Raw genomic sequence first — 18,310 nt, 5'->3', positions numbered from 1 at the left:
CTAATTATTAATCATTCTAATTATCAATCATTATAATATAATTTTTAATCAAACATAACTAGACATAAATATGATCTAAATGTTAATAGCTTTGTTAATATTCACTTTAATGCATGTGTGTATCATATAGTATCAAATTGATATTGATATCAATAATTAATTTTTATAATTAATTTCATGTTACTAAAGGTTATATATAGTATTTTTTGTGATTTATGAGTTTAGGTTTAAGAGCCAAAATATTTTGTTTAATTTTTTAATTTGTTATTATTTCTTGAGTACTTCATAGAATAAGAATTTATTCTTCGTTTTTCATCGAAGTTGATTCTTTTAAGGTACAAGTTATAATTTTTTATGATTTTTTTATGTGGCCATTTTATTAGTATTTTTTTTGATAATTTGATAATTGTTCTTACTCAAACTTATTTTTTTCGTTTAATATTACAGTGCGATTATCCTTTACTGCAATTGTTTATAATGCATCACATCCATCAAATACCACCTCGAATTATATTCACTGATTCGAGTTCCAATTACATATATGTAAGAGTTCAACAAAGAGGTAGTGAACTCTATTTTACTAAAGGATGGTTGGATCTACTCATATATTCTAATGAAATATGAGTAAAGTTAGTTTTCTTAGGAAGAGCTCGATTTTTTATTGAGCAATTATATCTAATGAGCTTTATAGGCCAAATTTAGATTCCATTCCCTCTATGCTTTCTACTACGTCTGCCGAAAAATCTTTGAAGTGGAGCATATAGTGAGATTGAGTTTTCTCAATTTAGCTTTAGTTTTGTTAGAATTGTATCAGTCTTGGAGTTACAATTTCAAAAATTGGTATTAAATTTAAATTTTTCTTCTTTTAAACCTTTCGTAATAAAAATAATTTTATAACATATTGCACTTTTTTTTCAGGAATTATTGACCTTATGGTGCGTTAATACAATGCCACTAATGGAAATAAAGGTCAATTTAATTTTTCAGTGTGGCTATTCTATATCTTATCGCATTACATAGATAACGAATGATGAAGTTTATTTAAGAGAATGGTATGAATTTGCACAGATATTAAATGTTCAAGCTGATGGTATTATTTTAGTTGGTTATCGTTACGAAAATGATTCTAATCTATATGTATCTAAGGTTTAGAATATTTTAAATATTATTTAAATAATTTGATTCTAATATTAGCATTTGATTAGATTAGTTTTAGAAAAGTTTGAATCATTGCCTCAATATTACGATAATTATTTTTGGATATGTTATTTTTAAATTTTTAAAATAAAATTTCTTTTGTTTTTTGATTTATAAATTTATTTTTATTTTTATTTGCTCTCAGTATAATTAAAAAAAATAAAATAGTTGAGTTAAAAATTTGACAATCATTATCATCATTATCATTATATTATTCTGTAAAATCTGAGAAATTAGTAAATAATTAGCTAATAAACTAATTATTAATCTAAGAAATTAGGAAAGGAAACTTTATAGTTTAGTGTAGTAGAGCTAATTAAAACAAGAATTTTGACACTAATTTTAAAGAATTTGGCTCAAGATTGAGTCGAACCGGACAAACTGGGCCCGTATTGGGCCCAAGACCCAATTCAACCCTTTATATATATGAAGAGCATGGATCTTCTTTCACAACCAAAGAGGGAAACACGCTGGGAAAAGGGGGGAGCAAGGGGGAGGGAGACCAAAACCCTTATTCAATTTCAATTTGCCATAACTTTTGATCCGGAGTTTCAATCGCTGCATCGTTTGTGGTCACGCGTTCACCGCGACAAGCTCTACAAGACCCATCTAACAATTTCATAGGTAAGCCTCATTCTTATTCTCATCTGTTCATCCCTCAATTTCAAAAATTAATGAGTGCATGTGTTGAGATTTGGTTAAATCTTGATGTTTAGGATCATATTGACCTTAAGAATGTGCTAGGTCTTGCTTCGATCTTCCATTGGTAAGGTGAGAAACATTTAATCCTTTTCAATTTACCTAATTAGTGAACTCGATGATAATTTTAGTGTTATTTTGTGAAATTATTCTGAATTGTGTATTTTGAAAACAAATTGGTAGAGTTGGAGACTTGATATTGGATTTTGGGGAGTCGAAAACCCGTTTGGTGTGACCTTGGAAGCTTGGGTTTCGTGGAACGGTGACAAATGGTGAGGTTCCGGATTTTATGAGGAATCGGCCAAGGTATGATTTTGGTTTCTTGTATACAATATGTATGGTATCGTAAAAACTTAGGCTAGATTACTATAGGATAAGTTGAATATGTGTTTGGATCATGTTTAATGATTTTAGTTGTCAATATATGTTAAAATGATGAGGTATGGTCAGATTAATGATTCATTGATGTGAGTGTGGTTGGTGTTGGTAAGATGGATTGATGAATGATGATTTTGATGCTAATGGATGAGGATTTTGAATGTGAACATATGAATGTTAACAAATTGATAATTGTGTTTGTATATTTGACAATTCATGGAATGAAATGGTTCAAATTGAGGCATGGTTGGTTGTGATTGAATATGGAGTTGAGTTGGGTGTGTTTAGAGTTATTTTTTAAATATAGAACTCTGGTTTAGATAAAAGAAATTGGTGAAATAGAGGACTAATGGGAGCACTAATGGGTTGTCATGGACGAAATAGAGTTAATAGGTGACGCGAATCATGGGGTTTAGGAGCGTTAGAAGTTATGGAGTTAGTTCCGGAATCTTTATTCGTGCCAATATAATTTGATGTTATCTCTTTCGTTGATTACTTGCATTGGAATCCTTTGTTCCAAACATGCTCCTTGGAATATGTTTCGAATGCTTTCCAACTGTACATTATCGTTCTTGTATACCTTTGCTTGCTTGTAAATCTAATTGCTTACCTGACTCTTGACGAGAGGACTTTTGCTAGTAAAGAATTTTGCAAATAAAGTAATCACGTTGTAAGTATAGTTTCTAAACCAACAGAAAATCCTTTCGTACAAAAACTTTGGTTGTCACTTAAGCAAACCCAATAAAATTTATAACCGAGTATTTAAATCTCGGGTTGTCTCTCAAGGAATTGCAGGGAAGTGTGTTTATTATTAGTTATGAGAAAATATATTTTTGGGTTTTTGAAAGGTTTGAACAAGGAATTTAAATGGCAAGAAAATAAATTAATAACTAGAAAAACTCTTGGCAAGGTATGAGAACTGGAAATCCCATACTAGTTATCCTTATCAATTGTGATGAGAATTGTTTATTGCTCCCACTTAGTTAACCCTTACTAAATAAAGGAAAGTCAAGTAGACTAATCAATTTGATTCCTCAAGTCCTAGTTAATTCCTATGGAAAGACTAGCTTTAGAGGGATCCAAATCAATCAGCAAATTCCAATTTTCAATCAGCACCGAGTTTGATAACTCAAGTATCACCACTTACTCAACCAAAGCCAAAAGAGAAAAATCCAAATTATTTATATCATAAATGGAAGAAAACAATCATAAATCTGAAATACCTCAAATTATATTAAATAAAGAAAATTAAATCTAACATGAAGTTCATAAATCAAATTGGGAAAATAAACAAACTAAAGTGATAGAATAAATAAAAGTAGAAGTGAAATCAAATTAAAGGAACATTGAACCTAGAATTGAAAAGACGAAGAAATCGTAATCCTAAAACCTAAGAGAGAGGAGAGAGCCTCTCTCTCTAAAAACTACATCTAAACCTAAAATTGTGTGTATTGAATGAATGATGATTGAATGATGAATGGATGGATTTCCCCACTTTATAGCCTCTAATATGTGTTTTCTAGGCCAAAAATTGGGTCAGAAACAGCCCAGAAATCGCCCCCAGCAATTTCTGGTACGTCCAGCACGCGGCAAAGTCACGCGTACGCGTCGTCCACGTGTATGCGTGGATTGAATTTTCTCCAGGTCACACATATGCGTGATCCACGCGTGTGTGTCACTTATCTTCGAGGCAGATATGGCAAATTATATATCATTGCGAATCCCCGGATTTTAGCTTTCCAACGCAACTAGAACTGCTTCATTTGGACTTCTATAGCTCAAGTTATGGTCGATTTAGTACCAAGAGGTCAGGCTGGACAACTTTAGCAGTTCCTTCAGTTTCTTGTGTTCCTTCCACTTTTGCATGCTTCCTTTCCATCCTCTAAGCCATTCCTACCCTATAAACCTTGAAATCACTTAACACACATATCAAGGAATCGAATGGTAATAAGAGAGGATCAAACATAGCAAATTTAAGGTGCAAAGAAGCATGTTTTCAATCATAGCACAAAATTAGGAAGGAATTGTAAAATCATGCAAATCATATGAATAAGTCAGTAAAGAGTTGATAAAAACCACTCAAATTAGCACAGGATAAACCATGAAATAGTGGTTTATCAAACTCCCCACACTTAAACATTAGCATGTCCTCATGCTAAGCTCAAGAGAAGCTATAAGAGAGTAAAGAGGAATGGTAAAACTTATGAAATACAACCTATCTGTATGAATGTAACTAAATGCAGAATGCTTTTTCCTACTTGGTTAAAAGTAAACAAATTTTCCAAGACAAACATAAATCAGATTCCACTAATTCAAATCATTTAGTAAAGACAAGTAGACTTGTAAGAAGACAGCTCATGAAAGCAGGGAGCATAGAATCAAGCATTGAACCCTCACTGGTAGTGTATATGCACTCAAATCTCTCAAGTGTCTAAGGTTAATTTACTCTATTCTTCTCTAGTCATGCTTTCTAAAATTTTGTTCTTCATCTAACTAATCAACAAATATTTAATATACCAATGCAAACATCATGAGATCTTTTCAAGGTTGTAATGGGGCTAAGGTAAGGGTGAGGATACATGTATGGCCAAGTGAGCTAAAATATCAATCTTTGATTATCCTAAGCTTTCACCTAACACACATACACATTCTATGTAACTCTAAATTCATGCCTAGCTACCCATAATTTTCACTTTTGCATCACATACTCATGCATCAACTTTTCTTTAATTTTGTCACATATGCAATGATCTTTTATTAAACTTAGCATTGGGGTAATTTTGTCCCCTTATTTATTTATTTATATTATATATATTTTTTTTCTTTCTCTTTTTTTTTCTTTTTCTCTTTCTTTTATTTATTTATTTATTTATTTATTTTTTTGATTAAAAATATAAAAGTAAACATAACATATCAATGCACATGGATTTTTCTGGTTTCACATGAGTATGCACCCAAATTTCCAATATTTTGGTTAATAAAACATAATGCCTTTTTCAGCAACCCAAGTTCCCACAATTCCCCACACTTAATTGATACACAATCTTTATCTTAAGCTAACCAAAGATTCAATTGGGGTAATTAATTATTTTTCTGCTTAAGGCTAGTGATGTGGTAAAATATAGAACAAATGGGGATTAAAAGGCTCAAAGTGGTGAACAAAGGTAATTGTAAAGATAGGCTATTCGGGATAAGTGAGCTAATAGCAATTAATGGCCTCAATCATATATATGCATGAATATACTAAACAATGGACATATAGAAGGGAACAAAGCAAAGATTGCAATCATAGAGAAAAAAATACACAAGAATAAAATATTATGGTTAAATAATGTAACCATGTAATTAGGCTCAAATCTCACAGGTTTGTGTATTCTTAGCTATAATTCATGTTCCAATTTACAGTCTTCAAACAAGTTTAACATAAATTTTTCAATTTAAATTAGTGAAATACTATAAAAATTTCTTGAAAAAGAAAATATAACTTCAACCAAGTAGTAACTAAATGCATAAAATCAAAGAAACATGCAATTAAACATGCAAATGCAACAATGAACTAACAAATAAAGTAAAATATTAGTGCTGAGAAGAAAATAACTAACCCATGAAGATCGGTATCGACCTCCCCACACTTAAAGATTGCACCATCCTCGGTGCATGCTCAGATGTGCAAGTGGACGGGTGGCTCCAACTGACGCTTTTCTCTCCAAAGAATGTGCAGATGTTCTTGTCTGTTGCCCCATGTAAACGTCTTCCGGTTCTCTTCCTGGTGGCCATCCTGAAAGAAGAGAAAAGGGAAGAAAAGTAACCCAAAAATAAAGATAGAAAACAAATAAAATATGGTTGGGTTAATGCCAAATAATGAGGGTCTTAATTACATGGTAACTACAACATGCAAGTGAGAAAATAGTAGAAGCAGATGGCATATCAATAGTGCAAGAATTGCAACAATGGGGGAGAGAGATTGGGTAATAAAAGATAGTGTAAGTGCATAGCAATGCAAATGGAATACAAGTATCATAAAAGATTAGCATTGACTTATGAATAATAATACCCAGTAATATAAAACAAGTCATGAAGCACCAGAATAATTCAAGAAAAGATGCAACAGTTGAATAAGAAAATTTAACACCAATGGAAAAATAAAAACATGCACAAAATTAGAATACAATGAATGAAAGTATGCAAATAAATTAAGTAAAATAGAATGGAAAAGAATAGGGATGAGAAGTTGAAGAGATGAAGAAGAAGAAAGTAAGAAAGGAGGAAGAAAGAATAAGAAGGGAGAGAAGATAGAAGAAAAGAAATTAGGATTGGGAAAGAAAAGATAAGTAAAGTGGGCGTTGCAGGGTTCTGGTGATGCGGCGCTGTCGACGCGTACGCGTGACTGATGCGTACGCGTGGGGCGCGCAATTGAGAAGGCGACGCGAGAGCGTCGCGCACGCGTACGCGTGACCGTGTTTGTGATACTCGCGCGAAACCAACCTCGCGCACGCACAACTTTCTGTTCACTCAATGTTGTGGCCCAACTTTGCATATGACGCGTGCGCGTCAGGCACGCGCACACGTGATCGCTCAAAAACTAAAAACGACGCGCACACGTCAGGGACGCGTACGCGTGGGTGATTTTGTGCCTCTAGCACAGTGCCAGCACCAGGCCATCACAACTTTCAGCCAATACACCTTTTACGTCGATTTTTCAGGGCCACGTGTGCGCGTCATTGACGCGCACGCATGAAATGCCAAAATCTCAAATGTCGCGTAAGTGTCAGGTACGCATACGCGTGATGTTGCTTGTGCGATTGGTGTGCTTTCATACCATGGTGGGTTGTCTCCCACCTAGAACTTTTAGTTAAAGTCCTTAAGTTGGACATTTGGTGTGCTCCTTGTCATGGTGGCTTGTGCTTGAACTCGTCTTGAAACTTCCACTAATGCTTGGACTTCCAATAAGCTCTATCAATACCAGGTAAATTTCTCAAGCTTTGATGGAGTTCTTCACAAGCTTTGAGCTCCCAAATTTGATCCTCATATATTCTCGGATCCCAAATCTTGTTTCTACACCCGTCTTCAAGTGGATCATGATGATTCCATCCGGGTGGTAAGCAATCTGAATTCTTACTAAGGCATCCAAACAACTTTCCAGACCCATTCATTCGAGCACTACACCAACCCTTGCATTTAGATTTTGAGCTCCCAACCACAATGAGCCTAGGATTGTGTTGCCAACCACTAACCATCTCCCTCTTACTCTTAAGGCCACAAAGAGCTCTAAGCTGACCATCTGTCTCAAGTAGCCCATATTCAAGTGGGAAGGTAAAGGTTAAGGATAAGTGCTTTACCCACTTGAATGTTGTATTGGATGGTAATGGCTTTGGGGGAGAGATCTCTAACAACTTTGGCAAGGTGATTTCCAGCTCCATTCCCTTGAGCTCTTCCTTGACAACTTCCACCTCTTTACAAGCTTCTTCAGTTTCAACTTCGTCCTCTTGGTAGCTTTCCTTTAATTCAATCTCTTCTTTATTGCTCACCAAGGGTATGAGAGGTTGTGCTTCTTCTTCTTTAATCTCCATCTCTTGATCAACCTCTTCAGAGTCCTCCACCAGGATATACCTTGGAGGTTGTACACCCTCCTCACAATCAACATCAAGCATCTTGGAAGGAGGCTCTATGACTGGACTTTCCCATGAAGGTTCAGCATCTCCTAAGTCTGCCATCGCTTCTTCCTCTTCAATAATTGCTGCTTTGTCCAGTTGTTTTATTATAAAATCGTACTCCTCCTTGATGATTTCCTTTCCATGACAACTCCCTTCAACTACTTCTTCATCTTCAAAGGTCTCTCATATCTCCACATTTTGGGCCTCCTTTTGCTCTAAGGCAAAATCAGACTCCTCCTTGATGTCTTCCTACACTAATTCTTCAACCACTCCTTCGACTTCAAGGGTCTCTACTACCTCCACTTGTAGGGCCTCCTCAAGCTTCTTATGAAGTATGAATTTGTTAAGATGATCCCTTTTCTCTTGTTCCTTGTCAATAGCATAACTGGGATCATCTTACTCTTGGATTGATGGATGTGGGTGCTCTTCCATGGAGGGTGGTGATGGGATGGGAAGATCATTATGTGGTTGAAAAGGAAGCGCACTAGAGCTTGAGGGTTGAATATTGGAGGTAGAGGGTTGGTTCATGCGGGATATAAGATTTTGGAGTGTTGAGGTGAGACCAATGATGTTAGAGATGAGTGTGTTATTATCCAATGGAGGTTGGGGTGGATAGGAGGGTTCATTTGTTGGGAGAAAGGGCTCATAATACAGAGGTGGTTCTTCTTAATAAGGATATGGAGATGGTGAATATTGAGGTGGTGGTTCTGGGTGTGGTTCATATGGAGGTGAATGGTGAAAAGGGGCTTGTGAGTGTGGTGGTTCAAAGTTATGTTGAGGAGGGGGCTCATAGGCATATGGTGGGGCTTGTTGGTAACTACAAGGGGGTCCACCATATTTATCATCTTGGTACGCTCCCTGGAATGGCTCTTGACCATAGTAGTTTGGTGGAGGTTGATTGTCACGAAAGGGTTCACCATAACTATTGTCTTGGTATGCATCACAGAATGGTTGTTGGTTATAGCGCATTGGAGGGGGTTGTTGCCAAGAGGGTTGATCAAATCCTTGTGGCTCCTCCCATCTTTGATTCTTCCAACCTTGATGCCTATTCTCATTATAGCTTCCATTCCTTACAACAACATTGGAACCAAACTTGAAATCAGAGGGGTGAGAATTCATAGTAGCTAAAGAAAATAAAAACTAATAAAAATTAATGAAAATAAACTCCTAAAACTAGAAATACTAACAAAGAAATGAAAAGAAAAATTATTTACAATAACCAATAATAAGGCACACGTTTGTAATTCCCCGGCAACGGCGCCATTTTGACGAGAGAACTTTTGCTAGTAAAGAATTTTGCAAATAAAGTAATCACGTTGTAAGTATAGTTTCTAAACCAACAAAAAATCCTTTCGTACAAAAACTTTGGTTGTCACTTAAGCAAACCCAATAAAATTTATAACCGAGTATTTAAACCTCGGGTCGTCTCTCAAAAAATTGCAGGGAAGCATGTTTATTATTAGTTATGAGAAAATATATTTTTGGGTTTTTGAAAGGTTTGAACAAGGAATTTAAATGGCAAGAAAATAAATTAATAACTAGAAAAACTCTTGGCAAGGTATGAGAACTGGAAATCCCATCCTAGTTATCCTTATCAATTGTGATGAGAATTGTTTATTGCTCCCACTTAGTTAACCCTTACTAAATAAAGGAAAGTCAAGTGGACTAATCAATTTGATTCCTCAAGTCCTAGTCAACTCCTATGGAAAGACTAGCTTTAGAGGGATCCAAATCAATCAGCAAATTCCAATTTTCAATCAGCACCGAGTTTGATAACTCAAGTATCACCACTTACTCAACCAAAGCCAAAAGAGAAAAATCCAAGTTATTTATATCATAAATGGAAGAAAACAATAATAAATCTGAAATACCTCAAATTATATTAAATAAAGAAAATTAAATCTAACATGAAGTTCATAAATCAAATTGGGAAAATAAACAAACTAAAGTGATAGAATAAATAAAAGTAGAAGTGAAATCAAATTAAAAGAACATTGAACCTGGAATTGAAAAGACGAAGAAATCCTAATCCTAAAATCTAAGAGAGAGGAGAGAGCCTCTCTCTCTCTAAAAACTACATCTAAACCTAAAATTGTGTGTATTGAATGATGAATGGATGAATTCTCCCACTTTATAGCCTCTAATATGTGTTTTTTGGGCCAAAAACTGGGTCAGAAACAGCGCAGAAATTGCCCCAGCAATTTCTGATACGTCCAGCACGCGGCAAAGTCACGCGTACGCGTGGATTGAATTTTCTCCAGGTCACGTGTACGCGTGATCCACGTGTGCACGTCACTTATCTTTGGAGAAGCTATGGCAAATTATATATTGTTGCGAAGCCTTGGATGTTAGCTTTCAAACGCAACTAAGACCGCCTTATTTGGACCTCTGTAGCTCAAGTTATGGTCGATTTAGTACCAAGAGATTAGGCTGGACAGCTTTAGCAGTTCCTTCAGTTTCTTGTATTCCTTCCACTTTTGCATGCTTCCTTTCCATCCTCTAAGCCATTCCTACCCTATAAACCTTGAAATCACTTAACACACATATCAAGGCATCGAATGGTAATAAGAGAGGATTAAACATAGCAAATTTAAGGTCCAAAGAAGCATGTTTTCAATCATAGCACAAAATTAGGAAGGAATTGTAAAATCATGCAAATCATATGAATAAGTGAGTAAAGAGTTGATAAAAATCACTCAAATTAGCACAAGATAAACCATGAAATAGTGATTTATCAACTCTTTTCGAATATTTATTCTCAACTATGCCTATACTTATGTTCATAGATTCTGTTTTCTTTGATTTGAGTTTGAACTTATTTTATTATAACAATTTTTGAGAACGAAAATTTTTATAAGTGGGGTAGGATGTAAGACCCTGTTATTGATTTAAAGCTTTAGTGATTTAAAAACAATGAGAATTTTATATGTGCTAATTTGAATAATTAGATTTTGAATTTTATTTTATAATTTTAAAGAAAATTAATTTGATTATATCTAATTATTGAATTAGAGTCTTTATTTGAAAAATAAATTATAAGTTGATAATTAAATAGTATTTTCATAGATATTATTTGATTTCAAATTATTACTTTATTACCCTAATTTTATTAAAAATACCTATACTAGCCCTAGCTCTTTTTCCCAATCAAAACCCTAATTCCCAAATTGGAAACCCTAACCCTTCTACCCCACTGCCTTACCGCCACTCACCTCACCCTTCACCCCCTTTCACTCATGACACGCACACACAACCCAACCCACAGCTCACACACTCAACATAAACAGCACTCACTACAAGCACACACACACACAAAGAAGAGAGGAAGAGGAACGGAGAAGAGAGATTGCTGACGGGAGAGGGAGATCCCGCAGCTCGCTGCCGCTGCACTGCTCAGGGTTGTCGCATCGCCGTCACCGGGATGAGGGGAGGCTGCCGCTGCTATCTGCGAAGTCATATTCATCACGGATCAGAACTGAGGTAAGAGAGAGGACTGCAATGGAGGAAGTAATCGCGCCGCCCAGTCGCCGTCCGTGGGTAGTCGTCGCCGGCGTTGTTGCGAGTAGGAGAGAGCCCGCGTCGGAGGAGAAGAGCCATCGCGTTCTGCCACCGCTGAGGGACCAGTCTCCGTTAGAACTGTCACTGCTGTTGTATTCCGTCACCACTGCCACGCCGTGACCCCGTCGCCACCACCGAAGGGCGAAGAAGAGAGGAAGAGGAACGGAAAAGAGAGATTGATGACGGGAGAGGGAGACCCCGCAGCTCGCCGCCACCGCACTGCTCAGAGTTGTCGCATCGCCGTCGCTAGGATGAGGGGAGGCCGCCGTTGATGTCCACGAAGTCATCTTCATCATGGATCAGAACTGAGGCGAGAGAGGACCGCGATGGAGAAAGGAATCACGCCGCCCAGTCGCCGTCCGTGAGGAGTCGTCGCCGGCGTTGTCACGAAAAGGAGAGAGTCTGCGTTGAGGGAGAAGAGCTGTCGCGTTTTGCCACCGCTGAGGAACCAGTTGCCATTAGAACCGTCACTGCTGTTGTGTTCCGTCACCGACGCCACGCCGTGACCCCGTCGCCACCACCGAAGGCTCTAGCGCTGCCGCTGCTACTATAGCCGCCATCATCTATTGCATGTGTGAAAGGAGAGAGGAGCCTTGAGAACAAGGAAAGGAGTCGTGTGAGGCTTGTGCCGAGAGGTAGAGGGCTGTTTAGCCGCCACCGCTGCTGCCATGGTCACCGTTGCGGTTTCAAAAAAAAGTGGATGCAGTCGAAGTACCTCTGATATAGTCTAGATCCCTTCCTCTAATTTGCTCTGTTTCCATTCTTGCTCTGCTGCTATATCAGTTGTTACCTATTCTCATTTTATTTCGTTTCAGCCCCTATAGCTATGATTATTGATAATGTTGCTGCTGTTGCTACTGTTGGTTCTAACCCGTTGCTGCTGTGAATTTAGAATAAGAGGGTTTGTCACGTTTAAATTCTGCGGTTTCGACTAATTGAGGTAGGAGATTTTATTTTAAAGTTAACAGTTTTCAATTTAAGAATGCCCAAAAGGCTTATTGAATAATCGCAAATGATTTATAAGTGTTTAGTATGACAAGTTGATGAGGATTGGTTGAATTGTGGTTGTGGATGGTGTTTAATTTGGTGTTATTTGTTAAATTGTAATATGAATTAAGTTTTATGAATTGAGTTTAGATTGACGTTATGATTGTTACTGAAATTTCTAGTCATGTCAATTTCTCGGTTTGGTTGTTGATATGAAATTTATTTGATGATAGTGGGCTTTGTTGCAAGCTGGTTTGGGAAATCGTTGTTAACTAAGATACTAGCTTGATTGGATATTATTGTATTGAATGTTAAAGTGAAATGTTGGTTACTAAACTGAAATAAAGTAAATTGATTATTGAGAATTATGCTGTATTGATGTTTGTGGAATCAGGCTAGTGAATTGTTGAGAAAATGAGGGAGCCGGAGGGTGGTGAAGTCTAACTTTTAAGAGGATGTTTTGTCCGAATTTTTGTAACAAGTATACGAAAAAGGTGATTTTGTTTTGAAAACCTTATTTAAATATGTATTTACATTAAGAAACGAATTTTGTATTAAAAATCTGATTTACAGACTTATTTTGAGAAATGATTTTGAGATTGAACTTGGTTAGTGGTGCACGAAATTGTAAATCACACTTTTCACAACTCGTACCACTAACCAACAAGTGCACTGGGTCGTCCAAGTAATACCTTACGTGAGTAAGGGTCGATCCCACGGAGATTGTCGGCTTGAAGCAAGCTATGGTTATTTTGTAACTCTTAGTCAGAAAATTAGTAATAAAAATGATTGGGTTTATAAAGAGTAAATAACATAAAATAAATAATACTTGTTATTCAGTAATGGAGAACAGGTTGAGGTTTTGGAGATACTCTGTCTTCTGAATCTCTGCTTTCCTACTGTCTTCTTCTTCACGCACGCAAGGCTCCTTCCATGGCAAGCTGTATGTTGGAGGATCATCGTTGTCAATGGCTACCATCCGTCCTCTCAGTGAAAATGGTCCAAATGCGCTGTCATCGCACGGCTAATCATCTGTCGGTTCTTACTCATGTTGGAATAGGATCCATTGATCCTTTTGCGTCTGTCACTACGCCCAACACTCGCGAGTTTGAAGCTCGTCACAGTCATCCCTTCCCAAATTCTACTCAGAATACCACAGACAAAGTTTAGACTTTCCGGATCTCAGGAATGGCCGCCAATAATTCTAGCTTATACCACGAAGGTTCTAATCTTAGATTAGAAACCCAAGAGATATGCACTCAAGCTATTGCAGATAGAACGGAGGTGGTTGTCAGGCACGCATTCATATGTGAGAATGATGATGAGTGTCACGGATCATCACATTCATCAGGTTGAAGTGCGAGTGAATATCTTAGAATAGAAACAAGCGTGATTGAATGAAAAACGGTAGTAATTACATTAATTCATCGAGACACAGCAGAGCTCCTCACCCCCAACCATGGGGTTTAGAGACTCATGCCGTAGAAAATACAAGTTTTGATGTAAAATGTCATAAGGTACATAGTAAGTCTCTAAAAGTTATTTTTATACTAAACTAGTAGCTAGGGTTACAGAAAATAAGTAACTAAGTGCAGATAGTGCAGAAATCCACTTCCGGGGCCCACTTGGTGTGTGCTTGAGCTGAGGATTGAGCTTTACACGTGTATAGGCTTCTCTTGGAGTTAAACGCCAGGTTGCAGCCTGTTTGTGGCGTTTAACTCTGGTTTGTAACCTGTTTCTGGCGTTTAACTTCAGAATAGGACAGGAAGTTGGCGTTTGAACGCCAGTTTGCGTCATCAAAACTCGGGCAAAGTATGAACTATTATATATTGCTGGAAAGCCCTGGATGTCTACTTTCCAAAGAAATTAAGAGCGCGCCAATTGGGTTTTTGTATCTCCAAAAAATCCATTTCGAGTGCAGGGAGGTCAGAATCCAACAGCATATGCAGTCCTTTTTCAGCCTCTGAATCAGATTTTTGCTCAGGTCCCTCAATTTCAGCCAGAAAATACCTGAAATCATAGAAAAATACACAAACTCATAGTAAAGTCTAGAAATGTGAATTTTGCATAAAAACTAATAAAAATATAGTAAAAACTAACTAAATCATACTAAAAACTACCTATAAACAATGCCAAAAAGCGTATAAATTATCCGCTCATCACAACACCAAACTTAAATTGTTGCTTGTCCCCACGCAACTGAAAATCAAATAGGATAAAAGAAAGAGAATATACTATAAATTCCAAAATATCAATGAAACTTAGCTCCAATTAGATGAGTGGGACTAGTAGCTTTTTGCCTCTGAACAGTTTTGGCAACTCACTTTATCCTTTGAAGTTCAGAATGGTTGGCATCTATAGGAACTCAGAATCCAGATAGTGTTATTGATTCTCCTAGTTCAGTATGTTGATTCTTGAACACAGCTACTTTATGAGTCTTGGCCGTGGCCCTAAGCACTTTGTTTTCTAGTATTACCACCGGATACATAAATGCCACAAACACATAACTGGGTGAACCTTTTTAGATTGTGACTCAGCTTTGCTAGAGTCTCCAATTAGGGGTGTCCAGGGTTCTTAAGCACACTCTTTTTGCTTTGGATCACGACTTTAACTGCTCAGTCTCAAGCTTTTCACTTGACACCTTCACGCCACAAGCACATGGTTAGGGACAGCTTGGTTTAGCCGCTTAGGCCGGGATTTTATTCCTTTGGGCCCTCCTATCCATTAATGCTCAAAGCCTTGGATCCTTTTTATTACTCTTGCCTTTTGGTTTAAAGGGTTACTGGCTTTTTGTTCTTTCCTTTTGGTTTAAAGAGCTATTGGCTTTTTCTGCTTGCTTTTCCTTTTTCTTTCTTTTATTTTTTTTCGCAAGCTTTGTTCTTCACTGCTTTTTCTTGCTTCAAGAATCAATTTTATGATTTTTCAGATTATCAATAACATTTCTCCTTTTTCGTTTATTCTTTCAAGAGCCAACAATTTTAACATTCATAAACAACAAATTCAAAAGATATATGCACTATTCAAGCATTTATTCAGAAAGCAGAAAGTATTGTCACCACATCAAAATAATTAAACTAATCTCAAGGATGAATTCGAAATTCATGTACTTCTTGTTCTTTTGTAATTAAAGCATTTTTTATTTAAGAAAGGTGATGGATTCATAGGAAATTCATAGCTTTAAGACATAGACACTTGAACATTAATGATCATGTAATAAAGACACAAACATGAATGAACATAGAGCATAGTAAACGAAAAACAGAAAAATAAAGAATAAGGAAATTAAAGAACGGGTCCACCTTAGTGATGGCAACTAGTTCTTCCTCTTGAAGATCTTATGGAGTGCTTTAGCTCCTCAGTGTCTCTTCCTTGCCTTTGTTGCTCCTCCCTCATAGCTCTTTGATGTTCTCGAATTTCATGAAGGAGGAAAGAATGCTCTTGGTGCTCCACCCTTAGTTGTCCCATGTTAGAACTCAATTCTCCTAGGGAGGTGTTAATTTGCTCCCAATAGTTTTGTGGAGGAAAGTCCATCCCTTGAGGCATCTCAGGGATTTCATGATGAGGAATTTTCTCATGCTCTTGTTGAGGTCCATGAGTGGGCTCTCTTGTTTGCTTTATCCTTTTCTTAGTGATGGGTTTGTGAGATGAATCTCTCCATCTCCCATGACTCGGATGTGGAAGCAATTCTCTTCCATTTCCTCTTTCTAGAGGTTTCTCTGGCCTTTGGTGCCATTAATCGTTATGGAAAAACAAAAAGCAATGCTTTTACCACACCAAACTTAAAAGGTTTGCTCGTCCTCGAGCAAAAGAAGAAAGAAAGTAGTAGAAGAAACTCTATTTAGGCATGCAAAATGCCCATAGAGTGCAATCCTGGCGTTAAACGCCAGGTTGCTGCTTGTTTCTGGTGTTTAGCGCCAGCTTTTCTCCCTTTATTGGCGTTTAACACCAAGTTGGTGCTTGTTTCTGGTGTTAAACACCAGACTGTAGCTTGTTTCTGGCGTTTAACGCCAGCTTGATGCTTCTTTCTGGCGTTAAACGCCAGTCTGATGCTTCTTACTGGCGTTTAAACGCTAGTAAGCTCTTCCTCCAGGGTGAGCTATTTTTAATACTGTTTTTGATTTTGCTTTGATTTTTGTGACTCCACATGATCATCATCCTAAAGAAAATATAAAATAAAAATGGAAAACAGAAAATTAACATAGATAAGTAAAAATTGGGTTGCCTCCCAATAAGCGCTTCTTTATTGTCTTTAGCTGGACCTTACTGAGCTTTTAATCTAGTCTCAACTTTGAGCATTCTTGCTCAATATTGCCTTCAAGATAATGCTTGACTCTCTGTCTATTAACAATGAACTTCTTATTAGAATCAATGTCTTGAAGCTCCACATAGCCATATGGTGACACACTTGTAATCACATATGGTCCCCTCCACTGGCACTTCAGTTTCCCGGGGAATAATCTGAGCCTAGAGTTAAACAGCAGAACCTTTTGTCCTGGTTCAAAGACTTTGGATGACAGTTTCTTATCATGCCATCTTTTTGCTTTCTCCTTGTAAATTTTTGCATTTTCGAAAGCATTGAGTCTGAATTCCTCTAGCTCGTTTAACTGGAGAAATATCTTCTCTCCAGCTAACTTAGCATCCAGGTTTAGGAATCTGGTTGCCCAATAGGCCTTATGCTCCAGTTCCACAGGCAGATGACAGGCCTTGCCATACAGAAGTTGGTATGGAGAGGTTCCTATAGGAGTCTTGAATGCTATTCTGTATGCCCACAGAGCATCATCCAAGCTTTTTGCCCAATCCCTTCTACGGGTAATTACAGTCCGTTCCAGGATTCTTTTTAGTTCTCTATTAGAGACTTCAGCTTGCCCATTTATCTGTGGATGATATGGAGTTGCTACTTTGTGGCTAATTCCATATCGGACCATAGTAGAGTAAAGCTGTTTATTGCAAAAATGAGTGCCCCATCACTGATTAGTGCTCTAGGGACACCAAACCTGCTGAAGATATGTTTCTGGAGGAACTTCAACACTGTCTTAGTATCATTAGTGGGTGTTGCAATTGCCTCTACTCATTTAGATACATAGTCTACTGCCACCAGAATATATGTGTTTGAGTATGATGGTGGAAAAGGCCCCATGAAGTCAATACCCCAAACATCAAACAACTCAATCTCCAAGATCCCTTGTTGAGGCATGGCATAACCATGAGGCAAATTACCAGCTCTCTAGCAACTGTCACAGTTACGTAAGAACTCTCGGAAGTCTCTATAGAGAGTAGGCCAGTAGAAGCCATATTGGAGAACCTTGGTGGTTGTTCGCTCACCTCCGAAATGGCCTCCATATTGTGATCCATGGCAATGCCATAAGATCTTCTGTGCCTCTTCCTTGGCACACATCTACGAATTATTCCGTCTGCACATCTCTTAAAGAGATATGGTTCATCCCATAAGTAGTACTTTGCATCAGAAATCAATTTCTTTATTTGCTGCCTGTTGTACTCTTTGGGTATGAATCTTACAGCTTTATAGTTTTCAATGTCTGCAAACCATGGTGCCTCCTGAATGGCAAACAATTGCTCATCTGGAAAGGTTTCAGAGATCTCAATAGAGGGGGAGGACGCCCCTTCTACTGGTTCTATGCGGGACAGATGATCAGCCACTTGGTTCTCTGTCCCTTTTTTGTCTCTTATTTCTATATCAAACTCTTGCAGAAGCAACACCCATCTTATGAGCCTGGGTTTTGAATCCTGCTTTGTAAGTAGATATTTAAGAGCAGAATGGTCAGTGTACACAATCACTTTTGATCCTACTAAGTATGATCTAAACTTGTCAATGGCAT

Source organism: Arachis ipaensis, chromosome B02 (assembly GCF_000816755.2).
Source record: "Arachis ipaensis cultivar K30076 chromosome B02, Araip1.1, whole genome shotgun sequence".
NCBI lineage: Eukaryota > Viridiplantae > Streptophyta > Magnoliopsida > Fabales > Fabaceae > Arachis > Arachis ipaensis.
Note: the sequence above shows the minus strand (reverse complement) of the source record.